Source organism: Salmo salar, chromosome 07 (genome assembly GCF_965601325.2).
Source record: "Salmo salar chromosome 07, fSalSal1, whole genome shotgun sequence".
NCBI lineage: Eukaryota > Metazoa > Chordata > Actinopteri > Salmoniformes > Salmonidae > Salmo > Salmo salar.
In genome coordinates, this window is record NC_138297.1 from 9,902,501 (window position 1) to 9,918,271 (window position 15,771).

General features: G+C 43.8%; 1 protein-coding gene across 1 annotated transcript in view; it reads right to left on the bottom strand.

Moving 5' to 3' along the window:
• The window catches only part of zgc:194930 (uncharacterized), a 27,991-nt gene extending 12,812 nt beyond the window's left edge, over nt 1–15,179 (bottom strand). Inside the window, exon 1 of the mRNA XM_014206478.3 lies at nt 14,809–15,179. The gene's annotated coding sequence lies outside the window, so the exon portion shown is untranslated. The remainder of the gene's footprint in view (nt 1–14,808) is intronic.
• Between the last annotated feature and the right edge of the window lie 592 nt (nt 15,180–15,771).

Genomic DNA, 15,771 nt, shown 5'->3' on the forward strand with positions numbered 1-15,771 from the left:
CTTTGGGAGAAAAGGAACCATTAATCCCATGGGATTTAGCTACGGGTATAAACCACACAATTCTCTGATTAAACCCTCCTAAAAACGGCAAGATCAAATTAAATACATTTTAGGTGTAGCACAAACATATCATCATGAGGCTTTGTGTGAATTATGTACACGAAAGCACAATGTTTTATGTTCTGAATTACTTCATCATGTTCAGTGGTGTGTTTCGCCAGAGGCACATTGCTAAAATGACTGAGATAGGAATGGTAAAGGTAAAACCCTGTGTCTGTTGGCTGAGAACTGACAACGTGTCACCAGGTCACAACAGTTGAACTCGCAGCCTTCAGGCTAGAACATTCTGTCTTGGGTCAGCTGAGACGAGCACACATTCCACTGTCTGTCTTTGACAACTGAGACAGAGATGACAGAACAGAACATTAGTGTTAAGACTGGGCTAAGTCTTGGGCTTAACTAAGATGCTCCGATGAGCAAGAAAGCAGACCTGGGTTGAAATACGATTCAAAAATGATTTAAAATACTTTATATCAGCAAGTGAAATTAGAAGGCTGCAGATTGCACAGAACAAAGCAATATGGATTGTTTTAAGGTGGACATATGGTTCTTCTGTTGTAGTCATGCTCAATGCTCTTGGTTGGTCATCAATCAACAAAATAATTGGGGAAAAAACATGCTTATTTTATTTTATAATATACACCATTTAAAACAGCCAAACTCTATTCACAACGGTATTCAGTTGGTAAGAGACAGACATTCAGTAAATACTAGGAATAGATTGTCCACCATCTATGCGTTATCCAGACAGAGAAGAGAAACAGGCAAAATAACATTTCAATTTAGAGCAATAAAGAAATGTAATAATTTATCTGAGCAAACCAGAAACCTTTCAATATATAAATTCAAATAATACTTAAGAACCATTTTGTCACAGCTTTCTGAAGGATCGGACCAAAACCCAGCGTGTTCGTAGTTCCACATCTTTTTATTAATCGTGAAACTAAATGCAAGACACCAACCACTTTAAATAACAAAACAACAAAAGCCGTAACACAGAGCAGGCAAACACTACTCAAAAATTAAAAACCCACAAAATACAAAAGGAAAACCCCCTACATAAATATGATCTCCAATTAGAGACAACTAGAACCAGCTGCCTCTAATTGGAGATCATCCCAATAACCCCCAACATAGAAATAGAAATCTAGAAAACTAACATAGAAACAGAAAGCAAGAAAACCACCCAAAACACTATAACACTATGACACTATGACACTATAACACTATAACACTATGACACTATGACACTATAACACTATGACACTATAACACTATGACAAAATGACACTATGACATTGACAATATGACACTATGAGACTATAACACTGTGACACTGTAACACTATAACACTATGACACTATGACATTATAACACTATAACACTATGACACTATGACACTATAACACTATGACACTATGAAACTATAACACTATGACATTATGACAATATGACACTATGACACTATAACACTATGACACTATGACACTATAACACTATGACACTATAACACTATGACACTATAACACTATGACACTATGACACTATGACACTATGAGACTATGACACTATGACACTATGAGACTATGAGACTATAACACTGTGACACTAACACTATGACACTATGACACTATAACACTATGACACTATAACACTATGAAACTATAACACTATGACATTATGACAATATGACACTATGACACAATAACACTATGAGACTATAACACTGACACTGTGATAGTATAACACTGTAACACTATAACACTATGACACTGTGACACTATAACACTATAACACTATAACACTATGACACTGTGACACTATAACACTATGACACTATAACACTGTAACACTGTAACACTGTAACATTATCACACTGTGACACTATAACACTATAACACTGTAACACTGTAACATTATCACACTGTGACACTATAACACTATGACACTATGACACTGTAACACTATAACACTGTGACACTGTGATAGTATAACACTATAACACTGTAACACTATGACACTATGACACTATAACACTATAACACTATGACAAAATGACACTACGACAATATGACACTATGAGACTATAACACTGTGACACTATAACACTATGACACTATGACACTATAACACTATGACACTATGAAACTATGACACTATGACACTATAACACTATGACACTATGACACTATAACACTATGACATTATGACACTGTGACACCGTGACACCATGACACTATGACACTATGACACTATAACACTATGACACTATGACACTATAACACTATGACACTATAACACTATGACACTGTAACACTATGACACTGTAACACTATAACACTATGACACTATAACACTATGACACTATAACACTATAACACTATGACACTATAACACTAACACTGTGACACTATAACACTATAACACTGACACTGTAACATTATCACACTGTGACACTATGACATTATAACACTGTAACATTATCACACTGTAACACTATAACATTATCACACTGTGACACTATAACACTATGACACTATAACACTATAACACTATGACACTATAACACTATAACACTATGACACTATAACACTGTGACACAATGACACTGTGACACTGTGACACTGTGACAATTTGACTCTATGCCACTTTGACATTCTGACTCTATGACACTGTGACACTGTGACACTATGACAATATGCCACTCTAACACTATGACAATATGACAGACAGACAGACAGACAGACAGGCAGGCAGGCAGGCAGGCAGACAGACAGACAGACAAACAGACAGAAAGGCAGAGAGACAGACATACAGACAGACAGACAGACAGACAGACAGACAGACAGACAGACAGACAGACAGACAGACAGGGACTAAGTATGCCAGGTAGACCAGAAGAAGGAGGAGGGATGAGTGACAGGCACTAACGTCAATCCAATATTACACCACATCAATACTCTGTCATCAATAGCGTCAGCCTCAGAGATGCATCAGAACATCAAAATGACCAATGGTCGCTCTCCCTTGGAGAACTTCCACGGGGAATAGTGAGCTGGAAAATTCAATCTGTGTGTCAGATGACCTGTCATTGATTCCGATATTGGTCATTGTCCATCGGTGGTAATCACATTTTCTATTTCTTATGATCTGAGGAGATAAGAAGAACTAAACCTCCAGGACTCTCACCTTTGGAAAATTACATTCTCCTAGTTGTTTTCCTCAGGAGGAAATTGAAACGTTCCATTTTGGAAAAGTAGGCAATATAAGTTGAATTGCTGAAGATTGTTCCCTAGATGTGAATTGGAATGGAAACGGGGGGGGGGGGGGGGGGGGGCATTGCAGCGGCGAATCAGATCCATTTGAGCAAAGGCAAGGGGAAGATTTGTTCATTTTTCTTGAATATAGGCTGCACATATGGCCTGAAATAAAACATGTTTTATTGTCACATACACCAGATAGTTGCAGTGAAATGTGTTTTCACAGGGTCAGCCACAGAAGTATGGCGCCCCTTGAGCAGAATTAGGCTTAAGTGCCTGGCTCAAGGACATATCAACCGATTTTTCACCTTGACGGCTCGAGTATTCAAACCAGGAACCTTTCGGTTAGTGTTTCAGACCAAACTAATTCCTGAAGCTAGGCTTTCAGACCAAACTAAACCCTGAAGCTAGGCTTTCAGACCAAACTAAACCCTGAAGCTAGGCTTTCAGACCAAACTAAACCCTGAAGCTAGGGTTTCAGACCAAACTAAACCCTGAAGCTAGGGTTTCAGACCAAACTAAACCCCGAAGCTAGGGTTTCAGACCAAACTAAACCCCGAAGCTAGGATTTCAGACCAAACTAAACCCCGAAGCTAGGGTTTCAGACCAAACTAAACCCCGAAGCTAGGATTTCAGACCAAACTAAACCCCCAAGCTAGGATTTCAGACCAAACTAAACCCCCAAAGCTAGGGTTTCGGACCAAACTAAACCCCGAAGCTAGGGTTTCAGACCAAACTAAACCCCTAAGCTAGAGTTTCAGTACAAAGGTATTGAAATAAAATCTTTAGATGAAAAATGAGTGTGTCATCTCATACCAGTCTAGAGATACCAACCTGTCCAACAGAAATACTGCCGGGAAAGCAAACTCACATAAACTGTATTTATGTACTTTGTGGATAGCTTAATGACCTTTCATTGCCTGTGTAATTACAGTATAATGAGCACTATGATAGAGGAACAACAGTTATCGAGTTGTTGATGTAACTGGTGTAGTACAACTTTTTTAGGTGAGGGAGCCCATAAAACAAAACAAAAAATGACATCATCATTTCTTCAATCAAAGTTGAATAGCCTGTCATTATGGAATATGCATCAAATGCATCATCCAATAGCAACATCTGCCTACGCCCAGAACATTATTATCTAAAGAACATTTGATATTTTTAATCGCCTAATACACCCAAGTTAGCCATAGGCTACCTAATAGGCTATCCTTACGATAATCCTTCACATTTTACCGGTGAAAAATGTCCCAACTGCATCTCCATGCCAGTCGGTTGATTTGATCTACTTCAGTTTCATGGGAATATGTATTCAGATCTTCTTCAATGACAGTTTGGTGAGAGAATAAGAACAGATGGTGTTAACTAACTATTAGTCTTTCTTGTATTTTCTTTCAATCAAAGCATACATCCTGCCTAGTGGCTTCGTTGAGTTTTGACGAATGAGAAAAATTGAAATGTGACTATTCAGCTTTAGCTAACCATCCTAAAATGTCATTAGAAATGAAGAGGTGTTTATAGTATAACAGTAACGTTATAGGCCTACTATACTATGCTATTATATTCAGTTCTGTTATGGGTGTCACGTCCTGACCATAGAAAGCTTTTATTTTTCTATGGTAGAGTAGGTCAGGGCGTGACAGAGGGTTTTGTCTAGTTTATTTATGTCTATGTTGGTTCTAGTTTCTTTTTTCTATGTTGGGGTTTTGTCTAGTTTATGTATTTCTATGTGGGGTTCTAGTTTTTGTATTTCTATGTTGTTGTTTTTTGGGATGATCTCCAATTAGAGGCAGCTGGTCATCGTTGTCTCTAATCGGGGATCATATTTAAGTTGTTGTTTTTCCCACTAGGTTTTGTGGGAGATTATTTTGAGTAAGTGTATGTTGCACCTCTTCGTCACGGTTTGTTGTTTTGTTTATTAGTTTATTTGTATGTCTTGCATAGTTTCACAGTTATAATAAAATGTGGAACGATACACACGCTGCGCTTTGGTCTCCTTCGTACGACAAACGTGACAATGGGGCGGCAGGATGCCTAGTGGTTAGAGTGTTGGGCCACTAACCGAAAGGTTGCTGGATCGAATCCCCGAGCTGACGAAGTAAAAATCTGTCGTTCTGCTCCTGAACAAGGCAGTTCACCCACTGTTCCTAGGCTGTCATTGTAAATAAGAATTTGTTCTTAACTGACATTATGTGATCTAGCGAGACATTGATCCATCTCTGATCTAACTTTACTAAACCAGCATCATTGTCAGAAGTCATTTTCCTCTATTTGTAATAGTAAGTGATGAGTAGGACTATTAGACGCAGGCAACAGATCTTGATGAGACGACATTTTAAGTGATCGGAGCTCCCTTTGTGGTGCTGAAAGGACAGCGCCAGGATCGTGCAATGATGTTAAAAAAGTATGAACCAACTTGTGGTGGTGAAGGATAGCTGAAGGTTAGCTGAAGGTTAGCTGAAGGATAGCTGAAGGTTAGCTGAAGGATAGCAGAAGGTTAGCTGAAGATTAGCTGAAGGATAGCTGAAGGTTAGCTGAAGGTTAGCTGAAGGTTAGCTGAAGGATAGCTGAAGGTTAGCTGAAGGATAGCTGAAGGTTAGCTGAAGGATAGCTGAAGGATAGCTGAAGGATAGCTGAAGGATAGCTGAAGGTTACCTGAAGGATAGCTGAAGGATACCTGAAGGATAGCTGAAGGATAGCTGAAGGTTAGCTGAAGGATAGCTGAAGGTTAGCTGAAGGATAGCTGAAGGATCGCTGAAGGATAACTGAAGGATCGCTGAAGGATGGCTGAAGGATCGATGAAGGATGGCTGAAGGATGGCTGAAGGATAGCTGAAGGATGGCTAAAGGATGGCTGAAGGCTCGCTGAAGGATGGCTGAAGGATGGCTGAAGGATAGCTGAAGGATTGCTGAAGGATTGCTGAAGGATAGCTGAAGGATAGCTGAAGGATGGCTGAAGGATGACTGAAGGTTAGCTGAAGGATCACTGAAGGTTGGCTGAAGGATGGCTGAAGGATGGCTGAAGGATGGCTGAAGGACGGCTGAAGGATTGCTGAAGGCTCACTGAAGGATGGCTGAAGGATCGCTGAAGGATGACTGAAGGTTAGCTGAAGGATCGCTGAACATTAGCTGAAGGATAACTGAAGGATCGCTGAAGGATGGCTGAAGGATTGCTGAAGGATAGCTGAAGGATAGCTGAAGGATGGCTAAAGGATGGCTGAAGGCTCGCTGAAGGATGGCTGAAGGATGGCTGAAGGTTAGCTGAAGGATCACTGAAGGTTGGCTGAAGGATGGCTGAAGATTGGCTGAAGGATGGCTGAAGGACGGCTGAAGGATGGCTGAAGGCTCACTGAAGGATGGCTGAAGGATCGCTGAAGGATGACTGAAGGTTAGCTGAAGGATCGCTGAACATTAGCTGAAGGATCGCTGAACATTAGCTGAAGGATAACTGAAGGATCGCTGAAGGATGACTGAAGGATGGCTGAAGGATGGCTGAAGGATGGCTGAAGGATGGCTGAAGGATCGCTGAAGGATGGCTGAAGGATAACTGAAGGATAACTGAAGGATGGCTGAAGGATCGCTGAAGGATAACTGAAGGATGGCTGAAGGATGGCTGAAGGATGGCTGAAGGTTAACTGAAGGATCGCTGAAGGATGGCTGAAGGATGGCTGAAGGATGGCTGGAGGATGGCTGAAGGATGACTGAAGGATGGCTGAATGATAGCTGAAGGATAACTGAAGGATAACTGAAGGATGGCTGAATGATGGCTGAAGGATAGGTCTGCCGTTCGGCCAGTTCAGGAACAAATAAACAATAATTAGCCTAATAGGACTACGACTATGTGGTATAGCTATTAGTAGGCTACAGTCTAATGTTAATGCAATACATATAGCTTGATATCATTGCACAGTTTGTGAGGAGAGCTTAATTGCTAGCAGACATTTCATTGTATTGTTTAGCTTACACACTGTAGCATAAATAAACTTTGATTTGATTATCTTGAACACATCATTACAATACTACCCTATTACAGAATAAAAGAAAATAGAAAAGTGAACTGTAAATTCATAGAATTTATTCACATAGATTCGAAATGCTATCAAATCGATTGACCAAGTAGGGAACATAAATCTATGCTAAGTAGAATTCCAGGAAATTCATTTGAAACCAAATCATCAAATAAATATTTTGGTGTAATCTTAGTGGTAATTAAATGTAACGCCTCACTTTCTCCAATGTTAAGCCTCCAGTAAACTATCAAACCAAGGAGAAGACTATTCACAGAAATTACATAATGGTACTACCTGGTGACTTCTGAAGAAATTTAGAAAGGTTGGCTCAGGAGTGTGTGTGTGTGTGTGTGTGTGTGTGTGTGTGTGTGTGTGTGTGTGTGTGTGTGTGTGTGTGTGTGTGTGTGTGTGTGTGTGTGTGTGTGTGTGTGTGTGTGTGTGTGTGTGTGTGTGTGTGTGACATGAAGGTGTGGTGGTGATGGGAGAAGTGCTGACTTGTCTCTCCTCTCTCTTTGTTTTTCTGTCCCTGTCTATCACCTCATCTCCTCTCCTCTGTCCCTCCCTCCCTGTTTCACTTTAATAGTATGTTGCTGTCATAAGAACCTTGCTCAGGGACAGTCTGGCAGGGAATGCTTCTGATGTGTGTGTTAACGTGTGTTTGTGTGTTTTTATAGAACAGCCCACCTTTTCTTGATTATTGGAGAGCCATGTAGGACCTCTGTTATCAACTTTGTGTCTTTTAAGACTTTAAAACCAACCGAAATGATGCAGAATCGATGCCTCTCTCCCTCTCATTCACTCTTCTGTTTCTCCGTTTGGCAGTTAGACGCGTCGAAGAGCTTACCAAGCCTGTACTAGTGACACCAGGAAAAAATTTGCAACAAGCTTTGTGTAGACGTGTCTCAAATGTCATAACCAAAGCACTTCGACGGGAAGACGATGATGTTATCACAGCATCGAGCGAACTCAGTATAGTAGCTTGTAATGCCGTCGTAATACGTACAGTATCACAGATATAACGCCTCAGTCCAAAAGTAATCAGGCTACAGATTCTTTTTCAGAGCAACACGTGAGCCGAAACACACCATGACTCAGCACTAAAAGCACCGTGTCATTTGAATAAGCCAGGCAAGGCCCGATGGGTTACCACTGTGCCTGTAGTCATGGAGATATGCCATGAGGACTACAATACAATAACAATAGGAACTCATTAGACACCAACTACACACAACACAAAACAGACACACCCATCAGTATTGACTTCCGGGATACTGAACTTGGTCTACACAAGGATTTTTGGCCTGTAAAAAACGGTGTTATATTTACCTCTCCTCTAACCTGTTTGACACTGACATAGCCTGTATAGCTCACTTGTCACTGAAATGTCACCAACGGCTAAAATAATGCAAAACAAAATCACAATGGCGGATAAGGGGTGGTGATGTCATATAAACTGTTTGAGAATGTGTGGTGTGTGTGTGTGGTGTGGGGGTGTGGTGTGTGTGTGTGTGTGGTGTGTGTGTGGTGTGTGTGTGTGTGTGTGGTGCGTGTGTGTGTGTATTCCACAAACATCCCTTATAATCAGCCTTGGGCATTAGCTAAAAATAAACCTCTCTCCCTCCTCTTATAAATGTCTCTTATCACCCCACTATCCTTACATCACCTTATCCCCCCCACTACCCCTACATCACCTTATCACCCCCACTACCCCTACATCACCTTATCCCCCCACTACCCCTACATCACCTTATCCCCCCCACTACCCCTACATCACCTTATCACCCCCACTACCCCTACATCACCTTATCCCCCTACTACCCCTACATCACCTTATCACCCCACTACCCCTACATCACCTTATCCCCCTACTACCCCTACATCACCTTATCACCCCACTACCCCTACATCACCTTATCCCCCTGCTACCCCTACATCACCTTATCCCCCTGCTACCCCTACATCACCTTATCCCCCTACTACCCCTACATCACCTTATCCCCCTACTACCCCTACATCACCTTATCACCCCACTACCCCTACATCACCTTATCACCCCCACTACCCCTACATCACCTTATCCCCCTACTACCCCTACATCACCTTATCACCCCACTACCCCTACATCACCTTATCACCCCACTACCCCTACATCACCTTATCACCCCACTACCCCTACATCACCTTATCACCCCACTACACCTACATCACCTTATCACCCACTACCCTTACATCACCTTATCACCCCACTACCCCTACATCACCTTATCACCCCACTACCCCTACATCACCTTATCCCCCCACTACCCCTACATCACCTTATCCCCCCACTACCCCTACATCACCTTATCACCCCCACTACCCCTACATCACCTTATCACCCCACTACACCTACATCACCTTATCACCCCACTACCCCTACATCACCTTATCACCCCACTACCCCTACATCACCTTATCACCCCACTACCCCTACATCACCTTATCACCCCCACTACCCCTACATCACCTTATCACCCCACTACCCCTACATCACCTTATCACCCCACTACCCCTACATCACCTTATCACCCCACTACACCTACATCACCTTATCACCCCACTACACCTACATCACCTTATCACCCCACTACCCCTACATCACCTTATCACCCACTACCCCTACATCACCTTATCACCCCACTACCCCTACATCACCTTATCACCCCACTACCCCTACATCACCTTATCACCCCCACTACCCCTACATCACCTTATCACCCCACTACCCCTACATCACCTTATCACCCCACTACCCCTACATCACCTTATCACCCCACTACCCCTACATCACCTTATCACCCCACTACCCCTACATCACCTTATCACCCCACTACCCCTACATCACCTTATCACCCCACTACACCTACATCACCTTATCACCCCACTACCCCTACATCACCTTATCCCCCTACTACCCCTACATCACCTTATCACCCCACTACCCCTACATCACCCCCACTACCCCTACATCACCTTATCACCCCACTACACCTACATCACCTTATCACCCCACTACACCTACATCACCTTATACCCCTACTACCCCTACATCACCTTATCCCCCTACTACCCCTACATCACCTTATCACCCCACTACACCTACATCACCTTATCACCCCACTACCCCTACATCACCTTATCACCCCACTACCCCTACATCACCTTATCACCCCCACTACCCCTACATCACCTTATCACCCCCACTACACCTACATCACCTTATCACCCCACTACCCCTACATCACCTTATCACCCCACTACCCCTACATCACCTTATCACCCCACTACCCCTACATCACCTTATCACCCCACTACCTCTACATCACCTTATCACCCCCACTACCCCTACATCACCTTATCACCCCACTACCCCTACATCACCTTATCACCCCACTACCCCTACATCACCTTATCACCCCACTACACCTACATCACCTTATCACCCCACTACACCTACATCACCTTATCACCCCACTACCCCTACATCACCTTATCACCCACTACCCCTACATCACCTTATCACCCCACTACCCCTACATCACCTTATCACCCCACTACCCCTACATCATCTTATCACCCCACTACCCCTTAATCACCTTATCACCCCCACTACCCCTACATCACCTTATCACCCCCACTACCCCTACATCACCTTATCACCCCCACTACCCCTACATCACCTTATCACCCCACTACCCCTACATCACCTTATCACCCCACTACCCCAACATCACCCCCACTACCCCTACATTACCTTATCACCCCACTACTCCTACATCACCTTATAACCCCACTACCCCTACATCACCTTATCACCCCACTATCCCTACATCACCTTATCACCCCACTACCCCCTACATTACCTTATCACCCTAATACCCCTACATCACCTTATCACCCACTACCCCTACATCACCTTATCACCCCACTACCCCTACATCACCTTATCCCCCTACTACCCCTACATCACCTTATCACCCCATACCCCTACATCACCTTATCACCCCCACTACCCCCTACATCACCTTATCACCCACTACCCCTACATCACCTTATCACCCCACTACCCCTACATCACCCCCACTACCCCTACATCACCTTATCACCCCCACTACCTCTACATCACCTTATCACTCCACTACCCGTACATCACCCCCACTACCCCTACATCACCTTATCACCCCCACTACCTCTACATCACCTTATTACCCCACTACCCCTACATCACCTTATTACCCCACCACCCCTACATCACCTTATCACCCCACTACCCCTACATAACCTTATCGCCCACTACCCCTACATCACCTTATCACCCCACTACCCCTACATCACCTTATCACCCCACTACCCCTACATCACATCACCTTATCACCCCACTACCCCTACATCAGTTAATCACCCAATTCCACTACCCCCACATTGCCAACAAACCTGATGTTGGTCTGAGTACTGAGCGAAAGGGAGCAGGAAGTTACTTTTTGGCAGGGCTCTCCAACCCTGTTCTCGGAGAGCTACCATCCTGTAGGTTTTCATTCCAACCCTAATCTAGCGCATCTGATTCTAATAATTAGCTGGTTGAAAAGCTGAATCAGGTTAGTTACGACTGGGGTTGGAGCGAAAACCTACAGGAGGGTGGCTCTCCAAGAACAGGGTTGGAGTTAAAACCTACAGGAGGGTAGTTCTCCAGGAACAGGGTTGGAGTTAAAAACTACAGGAGGGTAGTTCTCCAGGAACGGGGGTTGGAGGTTAAAAAACTACAGGAGGGTAGTTCTCCAGGAACGGGGTTGGAGTTAAAAACTACAGGAGGGTAGTTCTCCAGGAACAGGGTTGGAGTTAAAACTACAGGAGGGTAGTTCTCCAGGAACAGGGTTGGGTGTTAAAAACTACAGGAGGGTAGTTCTACAGGAACAGGGTTGGAGTTAAAAACTACAGGAGGGTAGTTCTCCAGGAACAGGGTTGGAGTTAAAAACTACAGGATGGTAGTTCTCCAGGAACGGGGTTGGGTGTTAAAACCTACCGGACAGTAGTTCTCCAGGAACAGGGTTGGAGTTAAAACCTACCGGACAGTAGTTCTCCAGGAACAGGGTTAGAGAGTCCTGCTCTTTAGACACTAATCTGAAGTCAGTCTTGAGGTTCCCACTCTAATGGTAAATGTTCGGTTTTGGGGAATGGTATGAACTGAGAGGATGATCCTAGATCTGTTGCTAAATGAAAACGGACCTTGTGGACATCTTCCTGCTGGTCACTAGGTTACGTGAGGGAGTAGGACACACCTATTCAGTGCACAGTGTTTTTAGGTAGGAGAGAGTGAGGAGAGAGGGGAGAGTCAGGAGAGAGTCAGGAGAGAGGGGAGAGTCAGGAGAGAGGAGATAGTCAGGAGAGAGGAGAGAGTCAGGAGAGAGTCAGGAGAGAGTCAGGAGAGAGGAGAGAGTCAGGAGAGAGTGAGGAGAGAGGGGAGAGTCAGGAGAGAGTCAGGAGAGAGGAGAGAGTCAGGAGAGAGGAGAGAGTCAGGATAGAGGAGAGAGTCAGAAGAGAGGGGAGAGTCAGGAGAGAGTCAGGAGAGAGTCAGGAGAGAGGGGAGAGTCAGGAGAGAGAGGAGAGTCAGGAGAGAGGAGAGAGTCAGGAGAGAGGAGAGAGTCAGGAGAGAGTCAGGAGAGAGGAGAGAGAGGAGAGAGTCAGGAGAGAGGAGAGTCAGGAGAGAGTCAGGAGAGAGGAGAGAGTCAGGAGAGAGAAGAGAGAGGAGAGAGTCAGGGGAGAGTCAGGAGAGAGGAGAGAGAGGAGAGAGTCAGGAGAGAGTCAGGAGAGAGTCAGGAGAGAGTCAGGAGAGAGGAGAGAGTCAGGAGAGAGTCAGGAGAGAGGAGAGAGTCAGGAGAGAGGGGAGAGTCAGGAGAGAGTCAGGAGAGAGGAGAGAGTCGGAGAGAGTCAGGGAGAGTCGGGAGGGAGAGAGTCAGGAGAGAGGGGAGAGTCAGGAGAGAGGAGAGAGTCAGGAGAGAGGAGAGAGTCAGGAGAGAGGAGAGAGTCAGGAGAGAGGAGAGAGTCAGGAGAGAGTCAGGAGAGAGTCAGGAGAGAGGAGATAGTCAGGAGAGAGGAGAGAGTCAGGAGAGAGGAGAGAGTCAGGAGAGAGGAGAGAGTCAGGAGAGAGGAGAGAGTCAGGAGAGAGGAGAGAGTCAGGAGAGAGGAGAGAGTCAGGAGAGAGTCAGGAGAGAGTCAGGAGAGAGTCAGGGAGAGCAGGAGATAGTCAGGAGAGAGGAGAGAGTCAGGAGAGAGGAGAGAGTCAGGAGAGAGGAGATAGTCAGGAGAGAGGAGAGAGTCAGGAGAGAGTCAGGGAGAGAGTCAGGAGAGAGTCAGGAGAGAGTCAGGAGAGAGTCAGGAGAGAGGAGAGAGTCAGGAGAGAGGAGAGAGTCAGGAGAGAGGAGAGAGTCAGGAGAGAGGCCTACACTGTTCAACACTGCTGGTACATATCTAATGACATCATGTCTGTGTCTTTTAAACAACAGCTATGGGGTGAGTTTTAGTGTGTACAGCAGCCTCAGTCATTTGTTAGCTTTGAACAACACAATACTAGCGCAGGCCTACAGAACGATCCATGCACAAAAAAAGCTCCACTTGGTAAATTGATGAGACCTGTGACAGCTGATAGATATTACGTTTACATAAACGGCATCGGGCACACATTGGAAAGTACAAACTTTTCCTGAGGCCAAGCAAACAGCTTTTAACTGTGTTCAGAGCCACCCACCCCCTAGGTAGCGAATACAGTCAACTGTTATTACTGTTTGCTCATTAACTTCATTAACTGACATGGACAACATGAGGGAACACCTGTCCATTGACGGTTCTAGACGTCGAGCTCTGCATTTTGATCTCATATAGTCCTACCATATGTCCCACAACGAATCTACTGGGGCTTTTCAGTCTCCAGCTGAATGGTATTCAACAGTATTAAACATGATACAGTAGTTAATGACATTACATCTGTAGACACACACACACCCTTTCTTAGTTTATACCAATAGCCTTAATTATATACATGGGGAATTCTTATTCTGTGACATCCCTTATTATCTCGCCTTAGTGCTGTATTTACTAAAACAAAACTCATTTTATTTTAATAACTCAACTTTCCAAAGTGTATATTATAAATTGTTTTCATGGAAATAGTTTTCAAAGATGTACATTTAATCATGGAATTAGGATGGGAAGCCTATGGCTGAGTCGAGCGCAACAGATGTGCAAACCTGCTTTGTGCATATTTATAAATAATAGCCATATGCCTGTCATAATGACTACAACTCTCTGTCGTTGTTGTTGTTGATGTGTGACTTGTAAATGTGCAATAACGTATTTGTGTTGTCTTCTACTAGTAGGCAGGCTTCTCTTATTACCTTCACATGTACCGTTAAGAAGGGAAGAGGAGAGGTAGAGATACTTTACCTGTTGCGCTAAATGAAGGTGTGCCACTCGTTCGCCGTAGGTATCAACAATTCACCGATAACTTCACTTTTCATTTATAACACACAACCTCCGCAAAGCAACGAAAGAAAAAAGTTCAAACCATCCGAAAAGAGAACATAGTTCATGTTCATATTTGACAATGACAGTTCCTTTGTTTGTAGTGTTTGTTGCCGTCTGTCGCTGCTAAGGAGAAGTCCCCCGTGACTGCCTTGTCCCATGTCTCTAGAAAAGCACGGCTATTTGAATATCAGATGTTAGCCTAAGCAGGGCCTGGACTTAAAGCTGCCTAGTTTGCATGGCCATAATGAGCGATCATGTGACTTCACCCGTGTCACAAAACTTCTAAATACTCGCCCTCACTGTTTTATCAACCAACTGGTGCTCGCTTTATGAACAGGGGTGTGGAATCAGGGCTGGATGACATAGGCTACGTTTAGATAGTATTCTATTTGGATAGTATTAGTAATATTATAATAGCCTTACATTAATCATAAAACGTGAGCTATAATACCTCTTCAACTGAGCATTAACATTATATAACATAAGCTCATATTAGGTGCTTAAAGAGGTGTGCTGATTTTATTGGTTGATGTTATTCATATATATGACTTCCTTTTACATGACAGTGACACAGCCACCCCATGTCATCTGTCACTAAACCAGGGGTATATTCATTACGCCGATTCTGTTGCAAAACAAACGTTTACTCCAAACGGAAAAGTTTTGCAACCAAAACGAGAGTTTCTATTGGACAAATGCAGGTAGGTCCCTCCCTGTTTTACTACGTTTGCTCTTTTTTGCTTCCGTTTGGTTCATAAACGGTCAACGGTTTCCGTTGCGAAACGTAACGTATAAACCCGTTCCACTGTTTGATACGACTCTCGTCACTAACCACGTTCCCATCCACAGTTTGTATCGGAGTAAAATCATAACGTCCAAAAA